The 13,975-nt window shown below is 39.3% G+C and overlaps 1 protein-coding gene across 1 annotated transcript in view; it reads left to right on the top strand.

Moving 5' to 3' along the window:
- PDGFC (platelet derived growth factor C) overlaps positions 1-13,975 on the top strand; it is a 102,762-nt gene that overhangs the window by 40,420 nt on the left and 48,367 nt on the right. The window lies entirely within an intron of this gene.

The raw sequence follows: 13,975 nt of genomic DNA, 5'->3' as shown, positions 1-13,975 counted from the left end.
CCAAAATGGATATAAAAATGTCTGCACTCTGGCAGTTGTAGGCCACAGGCCAATATGCAGACCTTATATTGCAGTTAACAGCTTCCCAATGATATAAATATTGAGTGTTAGAAAATAGCAATAGGTTTTCTTTTCAGCTTTCACTTTTACCTTATTTAAAGGTGTTCATAAACTCAGCATAGAATAGTGGAGCTAGTAGTAAGTGTTGCTTTGCTTTTAAGTTTAAAGATAAAGTTCACCCCCCATAAGACAAATAGATTTAAAAACTGCAACTTGCCACTTTTTAAAAATTTCAGTCATTTATGTACTTAGATGGGAGTCCCATATTGAACTCAATGGGACTTCCTTCTAGTTAGACATGCATAGTATTAGGCTCTAAAAAGGCATAGGTTAACGGGGCCATTAATTTTATATAATTACAGATAGTGCTCAGAGTAGGTTGGTGTCAGTTCAAATTAGGTAAATCTTGATTAGATACATAGGAAAAAAGTGACATACAGTTCTACATCCGCTTAAAAGTACAGTGGTACCTTGGGTTAAGTACTTAATTCGTTCTGGAGGTCCGTTCTTAATCTGAAACTGTTCTTAACCTGAAGCACCACTTTAGCTAATGGGGTCTCCCGCTGCTGCTGTGCTGCCAGAGCACGATTTCTGTTCTCATCCTGAAGCAAAGTTCTTAACCCGAGGTACTATTTCTGGGTTAGTGGAGTCTGTAACTGAAGCGTCTGTAACCCAAGGTACCACTGTACTGATCTCAGAAATATGTAACGGCATGAAACATCATTTTCATTATGGAAATAAAGGTATCTGATAAATAAAAAGCATTTTAGGAACTGAGAAGAAATTTGAAATGATTATTAATCAACTAGTAAAAGGATGCTATCGGAACTATATCAATCTATGTCAAAAATAGTTAATTGCACAGATTGGTCAAGACCCATATCCAGCTTTTCCTCCAAGGAACTTCAGGCGGCATACATGGTTCCTCCTCCTCATTTGATCCTCACAACAACCCTGTGAGGTAGGTTAGGCTGAGTGATAATGACTGGCTCAAGGTCAGCCAGTGAGCTTTCTGGCAGAGCGGGGATTTGAACCCTGGTCTCCCAGATCATAGTCTGCATCAGAATTTATCCTTAACTCTGAAAATGTGGGTAATTTGGATGGAGGTGTAATTCAGAGCATGGCAAGCCATTGCATTTTAGCAGAGGACTGTTAGCTTTTAGAGAGGAAGATCATTCTGTCAAACCTGGCAATTGCCTGCACTGGGAATACAGATCTGCCTGGCTTGTAATGTCTGCATGTATAATTAATAACATATAATTGCCCTTAGTTCTTCTACAGCTTGGAATGAAAAATGAGATCCTGCACATGTGCAGAATGTGTTTTTAGTTTAATACTGTTTTTGTTTAATCCTTGGGCAAAGCTCAGAGGGAGCAAATGACCCTAAAGAGGTATTTTCTAAGGTCTAGACAACACAATTTCATTTAATGCAGAGCATCATAAAAAGTTAAAAAAACTCAAGGATAGGGAGAGAGATAACAGAGACATGAAAACCATTTTCAGAAGCTTTAAGGAGTTTGGATGATGTAACCATGACATTGATTTACCTGTATCAATATTCACCAACTACTGGAATTCCAGAATCCAACCTGTACAAAAAAGCAAGCCCAGAGCATATCCTTTTAACATGTGCAGAGCCCAATTCAACCTTGAATGGGAGACTCCTATAAAGTTCTGAGCTGTGCCATGCAAGGTGTCTAGAGATAAATATTGAACTTATACAGAATGATCAACCCTGTAACACAACATCCAAATTTATCCCTACCAGCTCAAACAGGAAATCACTTGGGCAGTTGGGAGATATCACACCTGCAGGATCGCTTGTCTATTCTCTGGATTTGAATACAAATTACACACAATCAAAGCCAGACATTGTGCATCCTCAATATCTGATGTGGAGGGGAGGGGAATCATGATAAGTAAGACAGAAATAAGAAATTCTGTTGATATTTATCAACAGAATGGTTGAGTCAGAGGTTTGAAGGGTAATTGCCTCTCTTTTTCCCAACAGGGTGAAAGATGAAATATTTAAAATATATTAATTGTGCCTGCTGTTCATTCAGCATTTAAATTCATTCAGGAATTTAAAGTCTTCCTTCATCCTTACCATGTCTACATTATTGGTCACTGTCAGCGTTGGCAGGGGGTATACAAGGAGGAAACCCATTTGTACACCTGCGTTGGCACACAGACATAATGCAGAACCTCAGAAACCTCTGATATTTTCAGATGCAACAACTTCTCACAGTTATTGATGGAGAATGTGAAAAAATGTAGACCTTTTCTGCACGGCACTTATAAAAACATTGAATACAGAAAAAATAATTCAGGGTTTACACATCTGTTCTTTCGTTTTCTATTCTCTCTGATCTCTTTCAAGATTAAAAAAAATATTTTGTTGAGAAGCAGGAATTAATGTACAAGCACACCCACATAGTTAAAATAGTTGTGCATTTTGGAACCAAGATACAGTCCCAAGAGCGTTCCATGTATGATTGTTTCTAAGGAATGTCAGAGGATTGATGCTTCTGTCTTGACAGGATTCACTTCAGCTTATTGTCTCTCATCTAGTGAATTACCAGATTTAAGCATTAGCCTAGCTCCTGAGCAGCCTGATTCACATACCAAAGAGAAACAGAGTTGCCTGTCATCAGCATATTGGTGATGTCTTAGTCCAAGCCTCCTGATGGCCTTGCAAAATGGCTTCATAAAGATGTTAAAGAACTTGGAAGACACAAGACTATGCTGATGAGGTTCACATACATCCCTGAGGAGCACCCCACCACCATCACAAACCCTTCAAGAGCCAGAAGTGAGGGAAAAGGTAATGTCAGAGGCAGTCTTGAATCCATACACCTCAAAATGGCTACTAACTACACCAGTCCTGGGACTAGTATAGTTCCTCCAGCCATGTCAATGGGATGAATTTAAAAATAAAAATATGGAGAAGGGAGGGGGGAAACAGTCACACATTCAGCTGCAAAGAGCTAGCAAGTGGTCGTATCTCCACTATGGTTTTGCTCCCACCATTATCATAGGTTTGTTCTGCCATTAATACTACTAATAACTTATTTGTATCTCTATAGGATGATCACGATGTTATGCTAGGCTGCAGTCTATACTTAACTAGGAGTAGGTTCCATTAAATCAGACATGTATTGAATTACACTGTCAACTTTTTGCTGACTGCTGGGATTGTAGCAGCTAGAATTTTGTAAAATACTGCAAGGAGGGCAATATGTGGTATGGGCAGCTATGGGATTATGCAGCAGTGTCCAAAATTTGAAATTTGATTCATGTAAAGATGAATGGTGGATGTTCAGCAGGTCTAATGAAAAATGTCTTAATTTTTCCTAGCCTAAAGTTGGATGTGTGTAATAAGCATTTATTTCATATGATGTAAGAATGTGTTGCTGTTTTGTCCCCTTCCCCAATACAAAAAAGATAGGTCTACGTTTTTCTGTGTTGTGCACTATGTAGATTTTGTTCATAGGCATCCCTGATGCAACTTTCATGTAAACCTTTAAGGTCATCCAAGTGTCCTGGCATTCCTTTGGCCCAAGATAATGATGGGGGCCTTATCACCAACTCGGGCAGTCATCTAGATTTATATTTGGGTGGGAAAATCCCACCTACTCTTTGTAGGATTCCCTTTCTTGTCACTGAAACCACCTGAGCTCCTTAACTGTCAGCATCCCTACAGACTACTATATCCTCTCCATAAAATTTGAATACTTGGATTTAATTCAGCTGGGTTTACTAACTGGAGCCAGAGCTATAGCAGTAATTAGCTCTTAAAGGGTATTTTTCAGCATTTTGCAAACTGTGGACACAGGTTTAGATCCTGTGTTTACTTTTCTCCTTGCATCCAATGTATGCAATTTAAATTAAATCTTGAGTTAGGTTACTGCCTTAATATCACATTACATACAACCTGTGTGTCCTTTTAAAATTGACCCTTGTTATCAGTTTTCTTTTAATTTACCATATATAGAATTAATACACTCCTTTGCTGAGGAGTATGCTTTGAGACTTTGAACAGACACAGGCCAGTTTTTGCAGCTGTGTTTTATGTGACATCTGGAATGCATCCACAGTACCAGCTGTAGTGTAAATGGAATAAAAGAAAACAATGGCAGATGAGAGGGATTCCAGTAAGTTGTGTCATCAAACTTATGAGGCTAGCCTAAACATTCAGGTATTGATAGGGAAATAGCTCTGTAGGCTGGAACTATTATTTCGCTAATTATTTATTGTTTTAATAAATATCTGCAAGCCCAGGCAGATTGTGAACTCATGGGCAGTGTACATAGGAATTTCAGAAGAGTGGGTGATAGTTTCAATCTTCAATTAATTTTTCAAGCTTTCCTTTCTTCAGAGGTAAATAACCATTAAACTCACAGAGTTGAAAGGAATCTCTGTGGACACTTGCTTTATCTGTGACTACAACAGTTTACCTGGCACTATTTTTGAGATGCTTCCTTGCCAAAGGCTCCCATAGCAGCCCACAGAACAATTTCAAAGCCAACTAAACTACAACAAAATAAATATGTAGTGTTATGAAGGCTACAGTGGTGTTTTCCTCTTGTTGTGATGGGAGTTTCTGGTGGGAAAATGCCACTCTAAAGAGTCCAGGTTTGCATCTGCTCCACCGTTAATTGGTAATGTTTTAACTGTACAATGGTTATCTTGGCGTTTTATAATTCCCTCCCTATCTAGACCTCTTGTACAAAATGTGGATGAAAATCATAAGCAGTTACTGAGTAATGTGTTTCAGAGACTTCAGCCAGCACACTCTAATAAGATCTTGTTCATGCTTCCCTTCACCCCTCCCCTTTTCAATTATGTGTTATTTAAAACATAGTAGTGGCATGATGGGACACCGGTGGTGCTGTGGGTTAAATCACAGAGCCTAGAACTTGCCAATCAGAAGGTCTGCGGTTCAAATCCCCGTGACGGGGTGAGCTCTCGTTGCTTGGTCCCTGCTCCTGCCAACCTAGCAGTTTGAAAGCATGTCAAAGTGCAAGTAGATAAATAGGTACCGCTCCGGCGGGAAGGTAAATGGCGTTTCCATGCGCTGGTCTGGTTCGCCAGAAGCAGCTTAGTCATGCTGGCCACATGACCCAGAAGCTGTACACCAGCTCCCTCGGCCAATAAAGCGAGATGAGTGCCGCAACCCCAGAGTCAGCCACGACTGGACCTAATGGTCAGGGGTTCCCTTTACCTTTACCTAATGGCATGACACACAATCAACAAGGCAGGCAGTAGCAGCTGACACATTTGTTCACAATCTTGTTCCTTTCTCCTAGATCCTTAGAATATCTCATTAAACATATTTCATTTCTGCATACATGCACAATTCTACCCACTGTAACCATCATTCTCAGATGTACAAATTATATAGTAGTTCCCTGCCTAGCAAAAGTCTTCTGTACTAAAACTGGGAAACATGATTTGGGGCTGTTCATGACTCTTGTTATGAAGATATCACTCTGTACTCAAGTTTGAGTTACAAATTGTCTCTACCCTCTGTAGGAATGAAAGACCAATTTTATGCTTGGTCATTAAGAGAATTTGGGTGGGAAGAGGCTTACCCCCAAAGACCTGCTCTGACAAATTTGTATTGTGTTTTGTAATTGTTCATATCTGCTGTTACTTGGAAAATAGAGCTAGAGATGTATGTAGCCACAACACCTTCTGGTCTTGTCAAAGATACTTGTCAGCCTCCTCAGGTTGCACAAAATGAAATGCTTCCTGGAGGCCGGAGGCCTACCATCTTCTCCCTTAGATGCTTGTCTTTCCTGGCAATGAAATCAGTCAGGGCTGGATTTGCAGTATGAATATTGGCAGTGGTCAATGCATCATTAGATTTCTTTCTTTCTTTCTTTCTTTCTTTCTTTCTTTCTTTCTTTCTTCCTTCCTTCCTTCCTTCCTTCCTTCCTTCCTTCCTTCCTTCCTTCCTTCTTGAGGTTTGCATCTACTGCTTTTTGTTTGTTATGCCACCAAACTGGTTTCCATGTAAAGATGGGGTACTTAGAGAGAGAGGAGGGAGGTGTGTGCTTATATGAAAGGGGTGGGAGAGAGATGCACTTGGGCAGAGGGGGAGGAGAGAGGTCTCTGTGTGTGGTCTGTGTGAGAAAGGTATGCGTGTCAGTCTGTGAAAATGAATGACTGGGAGGGTAGATGTTCTAAAGAGGGAGCGAAGGGTGTTTGGTCAGTGTGTGTGTGAGAGAGAAATGTACAGTAATAATGTATGTTCTGATCACTATGCAGGTGGCATTTTAGATACCAGTTTTCTAGATAGTAGAAAAGGTAGGTAGAGCTAAGCTGCTAAAACCCTGAACAGATGTTTAGGAGGAGATAGAATAGCGTATAACATTTCCTATCCTGTGTTTGGACATGCTTTTGAAGCAGTGTTGTGTGCATGTTGGAAAGAACCAACAGTGTGAGCGAGGAATTTTGTTTTTAAGGTTTTTGTGTGATCCTCAACTGTGCCATGCAGTTATTCCAAGTTAGGAATATAGCTAGGCAATGAAATTCTTTACCTTAGCACTTCCTGGTCCCATCTCCTTGCAAGTAAGGTGGCCTTCTCCAGTGGAGAAGAAGTGGCCAAAGTCCCTGTATGGTACAGTAGGACAAGGCTTTCTCCAATCATCTAGAAGGCGGGCTGGGGTTTACTCCATACTAGTCAGTTTCCTATTAGGAACTGGGTGGTTTCCTCAAATAAGATTTTCTTTCATGATTGGGGTAGAGATTAATCCATGCCTCAGGAAGGGTGTTAGTTTGCCTGTTCCTGGTTTCCTAATATTCATTGCTTTACTTGCCTAGGTGCAAATATAGGTGGATTATCTGTCTTTGCCAAGAGGAAATAGCACTTTGGAAGGGGCAAATGTTGATTAAATTACCAATGGCTTACTGTAGCCACCCAAGAGTCAGGCAGAGTAGAGAGCGAAGCAGCCTGCTGCTATGACTTATTTTATTATATAGGCCTACAAACCTATGAGCCTGTTTGAGCATTAATATATGCGTCAAGAGGCCCTAAGAGCAGTTGGCCTGGTAGCTACTAGGGATAAGGGTTGGGTTTGCTTAAAAAAAAAAAAACACTTTGAAGTTACACACATACACAACCCTAAAAAAAACCCCAAAACCAAATACAGGCTGTATAAAATCTGCTTGGGGAAACTTTTTTTTTTAAAAAAGCTGCTTTTGGGTAGTGGTAGTATTAAAATCAAAGAGCATTTTATTCATCTGCCTGTTGTACTGTTCCCTGCTCAGAGACATAGATACTCTAAACGGATCCTAAACTGACAACCAGGGAACACAACAGCAAGTCATGCAGCAAGTTTTCAATTCAGATCTGGAGTTGGCTGTATGAACCAAACAGTTTGAAATTGTTTGGAGAAAAATAAAACAATATATTTCAATAAAAATGGAAGGGTGAACTGCCTGAATAAGCAGTGATATTGATGCAATAAATAAATAAAGGAGCCATACTTTTTGTAGGAAAAGATTAATAATTATTAAAATACCCATGTTTATCCCTTCAACTGTAGCAAGGAAATCAAATCAGACAGGGCTCAGGATACCATGTGTGTATCTCCATATATCTGTAGATGGCTATAAAATATGGATTTGTGTATATAAATGTCTAATATGCAATCCTTCTAAATCTCATGTAAGTGAAACAAAAATATCATGTAAGTGAAACAAAGTAACACTTTATCAAAAAGAATCCAAAAGTATCACCAGGAAGAGAATGGCTAGCCAATATGTGGGCTTTGACTCTTATGGCTAAATTGACAAGTACAAAAATATGGGTACTGATTTGAAAGTTTACAATTGATTGTTGTGGGGAAAATCGTTGCTTCAATAAAATGTCATTTTTCAAATATCTTAGGATACTCATAAATATAAGTAAAGTACCCCCGACAGTTAAGTCCAGTCACGAATGACTCTGGGGTTGTGACAGTCATCTCACTTTACTGGCCGAAGGAGTCGGCATACAGCTTCCGGGTCATGTGGCCAACATGACTATGCCACTTCTGGCGAACCAGAGCAGAACACAGAAACACTATTTACCTTCCCGCCAGAGTGGTACCTATTTATCTACTTGCACTTCATGCTTTCGAACTGCTAGGTTGGCAGGAGCTGGGACTGAGCAACGGGAGCTCACCCCGTCGCAGGGATTTGAAGCGCCGACCTTTTGATCAGCAAGCCCTAGGCTCTGTGGTTTAACCCATAGCGCCACCTGCGTTCATAAATATACAGTGTACTTATTTGTTTACAAAAGCATCTGTTAGAAATGATTTGTATTTTCTGTTTTCTATTTTACAAAAGAAATACAATAAACAACAACAATAAAAACCTTTCTCTGAAATGATTGTGAAAAAGAGTAAAAGCAAATGGGGACAAAAATAAACTTTACAACAATGTTTACTAGAGCTTTCCCCTTATATTAGAGCCCAGGAGGTTATGTATATTTTCATTTGGTTTTAATGCAAATACATTGTTTAATTTTTTAAAAACTGCCATTAACAAACCTTTTGCTTGGGCAGTCTAGTTCCTGCCCCCAATTTATGATTCAGACAGAGTAGATTTGGCATCCAGCACTTCATATTTCTTTCTTGACAGCAGTGCTTTGATGTATAGATAATACCTTGCTTTAATGTGGCATATTACAATCCCTTCTTGAAGCCTCCTACTTTAAACAGCTGTTATAGCTTTTAGGTCTCTGATTTTCATTTTATTTTTTAAAATGAAACTGACTTTGTGGTATTTTGGAAATAAAATGTTTGGTTCAGTTATGTACGCAACCTAATAATTGTTTCAGATCTGCTCTTAAATGTTTTGAAATGCCCGGGATTCTTTCATGCAGTGCCATGGTGGATTGTGTAAACAAAAGTAAGGTATAAAAGTTTATTAGATGCTTGTGTTCTAAGGGTGATTCAGTCCCTCCTTCCTCACCCACATCCTCTCCCATTATGATAAAAGGGTTGCATTCTGCTGCAGAAGGTTGGTAATCAAATACAAGAATGATGTGCAGCTACCTTGCTTGCTCTCTTTCTATAAATGCTACTTGTTGTTCTGTGCTTTAGGGTTGCCACTGGCTGCAGTCACACAAGCCAGGTACTTGGGATTATGTACCTAAAAGGGCAGGATTCATAAGACAAAACTGATTCTTAGTTTAAGATAGACTCATCATCATCATCATCATTCTTTAGCCTCTCTTCATCTTTATCAGGCTTCCTCAACCTCGGCTTTCCAGATGTTTTTGGCCTACAACTCCCATGATCCCTAGCTAGCAGGACCAGTGGTCAGGGATGATGGGAACTGTAGTCTCAAAACATCTGGAGGGCCGAGGTTGAGGAAGCCTGATCTTAATGTTGCGGAGTGGATTACAACTATTAAAACTCTTATGTTGAAAACAGTGTCAAACAACTTACAATCGCAGGGATCAGGTGAATCCTAAAGATACGCATCTCACCTGTCAAAAGCCAGGATAAAGAGGAGTGTGTGTTTCATTTTGTGATCCTGGGTGCAAACATCATTTTAAGCTATCCACTTTCTGGCTTGTTTAGCAATTCATGCAGAAGGAGGAAGAATGGGGTTGCATGCACTGGCAAAGTTTATTGCACAATGCTCTTAACTTATTGTTACGTCAATACAGCCAGTACACATGAGAGAGAGGACCAAAACAATCCACTTCTGGTTGAATGCAGAACTAAACTGTGTTCATTTCATTATATTCTAAGTAAGCTTGTAAACAGTCACATTTCTGGTCACTGACAGTAGTAACAAGTTGCTTCCAGAAAACAAGTGAAACTTTCCAAAAGTAGTAGTAGCAGCAGTTGTTACACGAGGACTATAAAAGACCTAACACTTCTATATAATATACCAGCAGGCTAGGGAAAACTGTGGGCTAGTATTAATATAGACTTATTTGCAGCTCTAGTCTAGAATATGTCAGCATCAACTAATTGGTAACCAGTCATTGTCTGGAAATGGCAGAAGCAGCTTGTGAAGCTTGCACTGTTGCTGTATATATGTAGATGACCACTTTTAATATGGACAAATGAGGCCTTTCCAGCTTTTCCACATTCATATTTAAAGTGACAACCCATAGCTGATTTGGAACACACATTGTTGAAATTTCAGGCAATTGTTTTATATTTATACAGCTCTCTAGAGAGAAACAATGAAGCAGTCATTGATTTCAGAATTTGTGTGTCCTGTTACCGTAATCCCGTTTGACAGATCTGTCATTAAAAACTAATTGAGATTAAAGCAGCTGACATAAAGAGATGTCAGCTGTAATGCAGGAAAGATGGTGGATTCCCTCCTTCCATTGATACAATAAAATAAATTACTAGTCAGTTAAACAAAATGGTTATAACTTATATACTAATAATGTTCTTCTTGCAGAAAATGCATTACAGTTGTTAACTAATAAGCAACATTAATAAACAGCCATTGCATTGAGAACTAAGTACACTAAAATGATGCCAGTCATATGCAAACCCGTCTAGAATTATTGTATGGATTGTCTTGTTTCTATGGCATGCTTATTGCAGCATTCACTCTAACACGGCACAAATGAAAATTGAGAGAGACTGCCCTGTTTGTGAGCAGTTTGTCTTGGCAAACAGTGATAGAGCCAACAAGCAGAAAGTGACTGATAAAACTGGCAGCAAGCAGATGACTCAATATGAGGAAAGGTGCAAGGAAAATGCCTGCCTGCCTTCCTGCCTGAATGTATACAATGCTCAGGATAGTTTCTAGTAGGTCAAAAACACAACAACATTAAAAACAAAATGTAGAAAATTAAAGATGAAGAGGGGCACAGCAGATAAAGTCAGTGTAGTCTGTACTAAAATACATACAAAACATGTATGGAGTATATTGCATTTGTATAATCTGGAGGACATTGGTCCCATTTTACAGATGTGGGCAAGTGATTAATCTAAAATCAGTCTTGAGAAATCACTAGCCTAGGGGGAGCATGAGAGAAAGCTGCTCTCCTTCACAGGACGGTGGGGTTGTGGACTGGCCCCACACTCTCCCGCGTGTAGTGGGGGCATGACAAGCCCCCAGTGTCATTGGGGGTGCCGGCCTGCGTCACACCTACAGCCATCCAACCCGGCTGGCTGGGGTGTGTGCTTTGCTGCATTTAAGCGGAGGAGCAAAGTGGCTGTGTTTTTCTCTGATAGCTTTCATGTTTGCTTTTCCATTGCTAAGCCATGGTTACTCTAGTAGTGTATAATGTGCCACATCACATGCACACAAAATGCCTAAATGTAGCAAATATTATGTATTATCTAAGGGGGGAAATGTTGGGGACCTTTGGGCTGAAATAGTTTTTCAAAAGAATAGTTTTTCAAAAGAATTTCGTTTGGAATCACCTTGAGCTGTTACTTTATTGGAGGACTGTTATGAAACCCTGTTTTGATTGCCCTCCTTTTCTTTGAGGGAAAGCCAGAAAATAAGGTGAAAGTTGGCAACACATTTAAAAGTTACACATTTTAGGCTCATTTTGGTTAATTTTACTACCTGGAATCAAAAGGCAAGTTGTTTGTTTTTCTAGTAATAAGCATGATCTAAATCAAGGGGTTGTCAAAGGTGAGCCTCTGTAGCAAGTGAAAACACACTTTTTAGTTAAGGATATTTTTTAAAAAGTGTTTCCCTTCCATGTATTGTCCAGAGTTTGCTTCAGATTCAGAATAGGAAACGGAGACAATCTTATCATTGACTTAGGAAGTCACACATTTGAGAAAGGGAAGTCACAGCAGAAGATCTGTCCACACAGGGGGCAACCAGGATCCTCTTTCCACTATTTCATTAAAAGTGGATGGAATGACAGCCAGTGTGCCTCAGCCAATGGGTGCATGCGTATCTACTTAGAATGAAATCTGATTCTGGTCTTCCATATTACATTTTTGAATTAAGTTGGTGCATTGAGGAAAACATTTATAGCGCTGAGATTTGAAATTATGCCCTCATCATATTTGGATAGGGTATATGGCATAACATGTCTGTATCCGTGGCTAGGGTGATGTTAAAATTCTTAATAAAAAAATTCCTTCCAGTAGCACCTTAAAGACCAACTAAGTTAGTTCTTGGTATGAGCTTTCGTGTGCATGCACACTTCTTCAGATAGTGTATCTGAAGAAGTGTGCATGCACACGAAAGCTCATACCAAGAACTAACTTAGTTGGTCTTTAAGGTGCTACTGGAAGGAATTTTTTTTATTTTGACTATGGCAGACCAACACGGCTACCTATCTGTAACTGTTAAAATTCTTGTTCATTATGGACTGCATTCTTCTATATAGAATTCTTCTAGGGATAGATTTCTCAACAAATTATACAAACAGTTTCTATTTTGGAAATAAGGGAGAAAATCTGTTGTTTGCTGGTGGATGTGGGATAAATACTCTACACATGTTGTATCTATGTTTGTCTTGGCAGCCCAACACATCAGATAAAGTTTAATTGTACAGCATTGCACACTGATTGTAATGTGTGAAGATCTCTCATGGGGTCGTTGAATCTTTAACTGTGCCACAGTTTATCAACGCACACACAGAGCGGTGCAGTGTGGTGGTAAAATTGCAGGTCATGACATAGAAGTGGTTTGCCACATCCACATGAACTGTTTCTTAGGAACAGTACACAAATACTTTTCTTTGAATTAAGATAAGATAAGGAACATTCTTGTAATTCCTGACCATGCCTTGTTGGAGTTATTGTAAGATGTAAAAATCCAAATCGTCACTTTTATACCACAAGACATAAATATTAGCCTGTGTTTTGCCATTTTTTAAAAATTCCAGTTCAGAAATGCTCTAAAATACTTTAAAATGCATATTCATTAATATATCCACTTTCATACTGTGAAGTATCTTTTCCATCTTATATTCTCACAAATTCAACCTTAGCTTCATACCAGGGTTGATATACTTTCAGGAGTTGTCACCATAATCCTCATAGAATTATAATGAGGATTATAATGATTATATAGGATGACAATGGCTGTTTGTCTTTCCAAATATGAGGCCTGTTCTTTCTGAAATAAATGGTGCCTAAGGGGGAAGAGACCTACTTTGAGATTGACATGACTATACTTGCCCAGTTAAGGTTTTCAGCTTTTGTTTACGATAGCAAGGCTTATCTAATTCTGTTACCTGACATGATTCCAGTTTTCTTTGCTTGGTTATGGAACCAATGTGTAATAGTGCTTTAAAGAAATTCCAAAGTGGTTTCAGTGATATATGCTGTACCTACAAAAGTCCACTTGTCACTTGTTCTGAAAAGAAAAGCTGCTATTTGGATGGAAAGTAGGTTTCCTTTCAGTCTAGTCACCAGTAGAAATGGCACCACTGCATTTCCCCCCTCCATCTCAGGATTTATATTGGCATAATATATCTGCCTTTCAGTTTTCAAATATGTCATTCCTTTCTTACCAGTGTAATTTTATGCATGCTCATTTAAAGTAAGGCCCACTGTTTTCAGCGGGGCTTATTGTCAGAGAAGTATGCATGAGATTGCAGCATTAATCTTCAGTGTATCTCAAACTGAGTAATACTATTTGTCTATCTAGCTCTGTATAGTCTGCACAGACTGCTAGTGGCTCTCTAGGGTTTCAGACGTAGCGTTTTTCCCTACCTGGAGCTGCTGGTGATTGGACTTATGACATTCTGCATGCAAATCAGATGTGCCACCACTGCTCTAAGGCCTTTCCCCAAGCATACTTAGTGCTCACAGGTGTGTTGTGTTTGTGTGCTTGTTTACCAGTATGTACAGGACAAGTGTTGAAATGCCGAAACCAGATACCTTGATTACATTAAAATAGGTCACTAAGATATTTGCTAGAACTCTAAGGATCATATTTGCAGGGTTGCCATAGTCTGAAGAGCGAA

Source organism: Podarcis liolepis, assembly GCF_965112155.1.
Source record: "Podarcis liolepis genome assembly, chromosome: 9".
Taxonomy (NCBI): Eukaryota; Metazoa; Chordata; class Lepidosauria; order Squamata; family Lacertidae; genus Podarcis; species Podarcis liolepis.
This window is presented reverse-complemented; position numbering and strand designations above follow the sequence as displayed.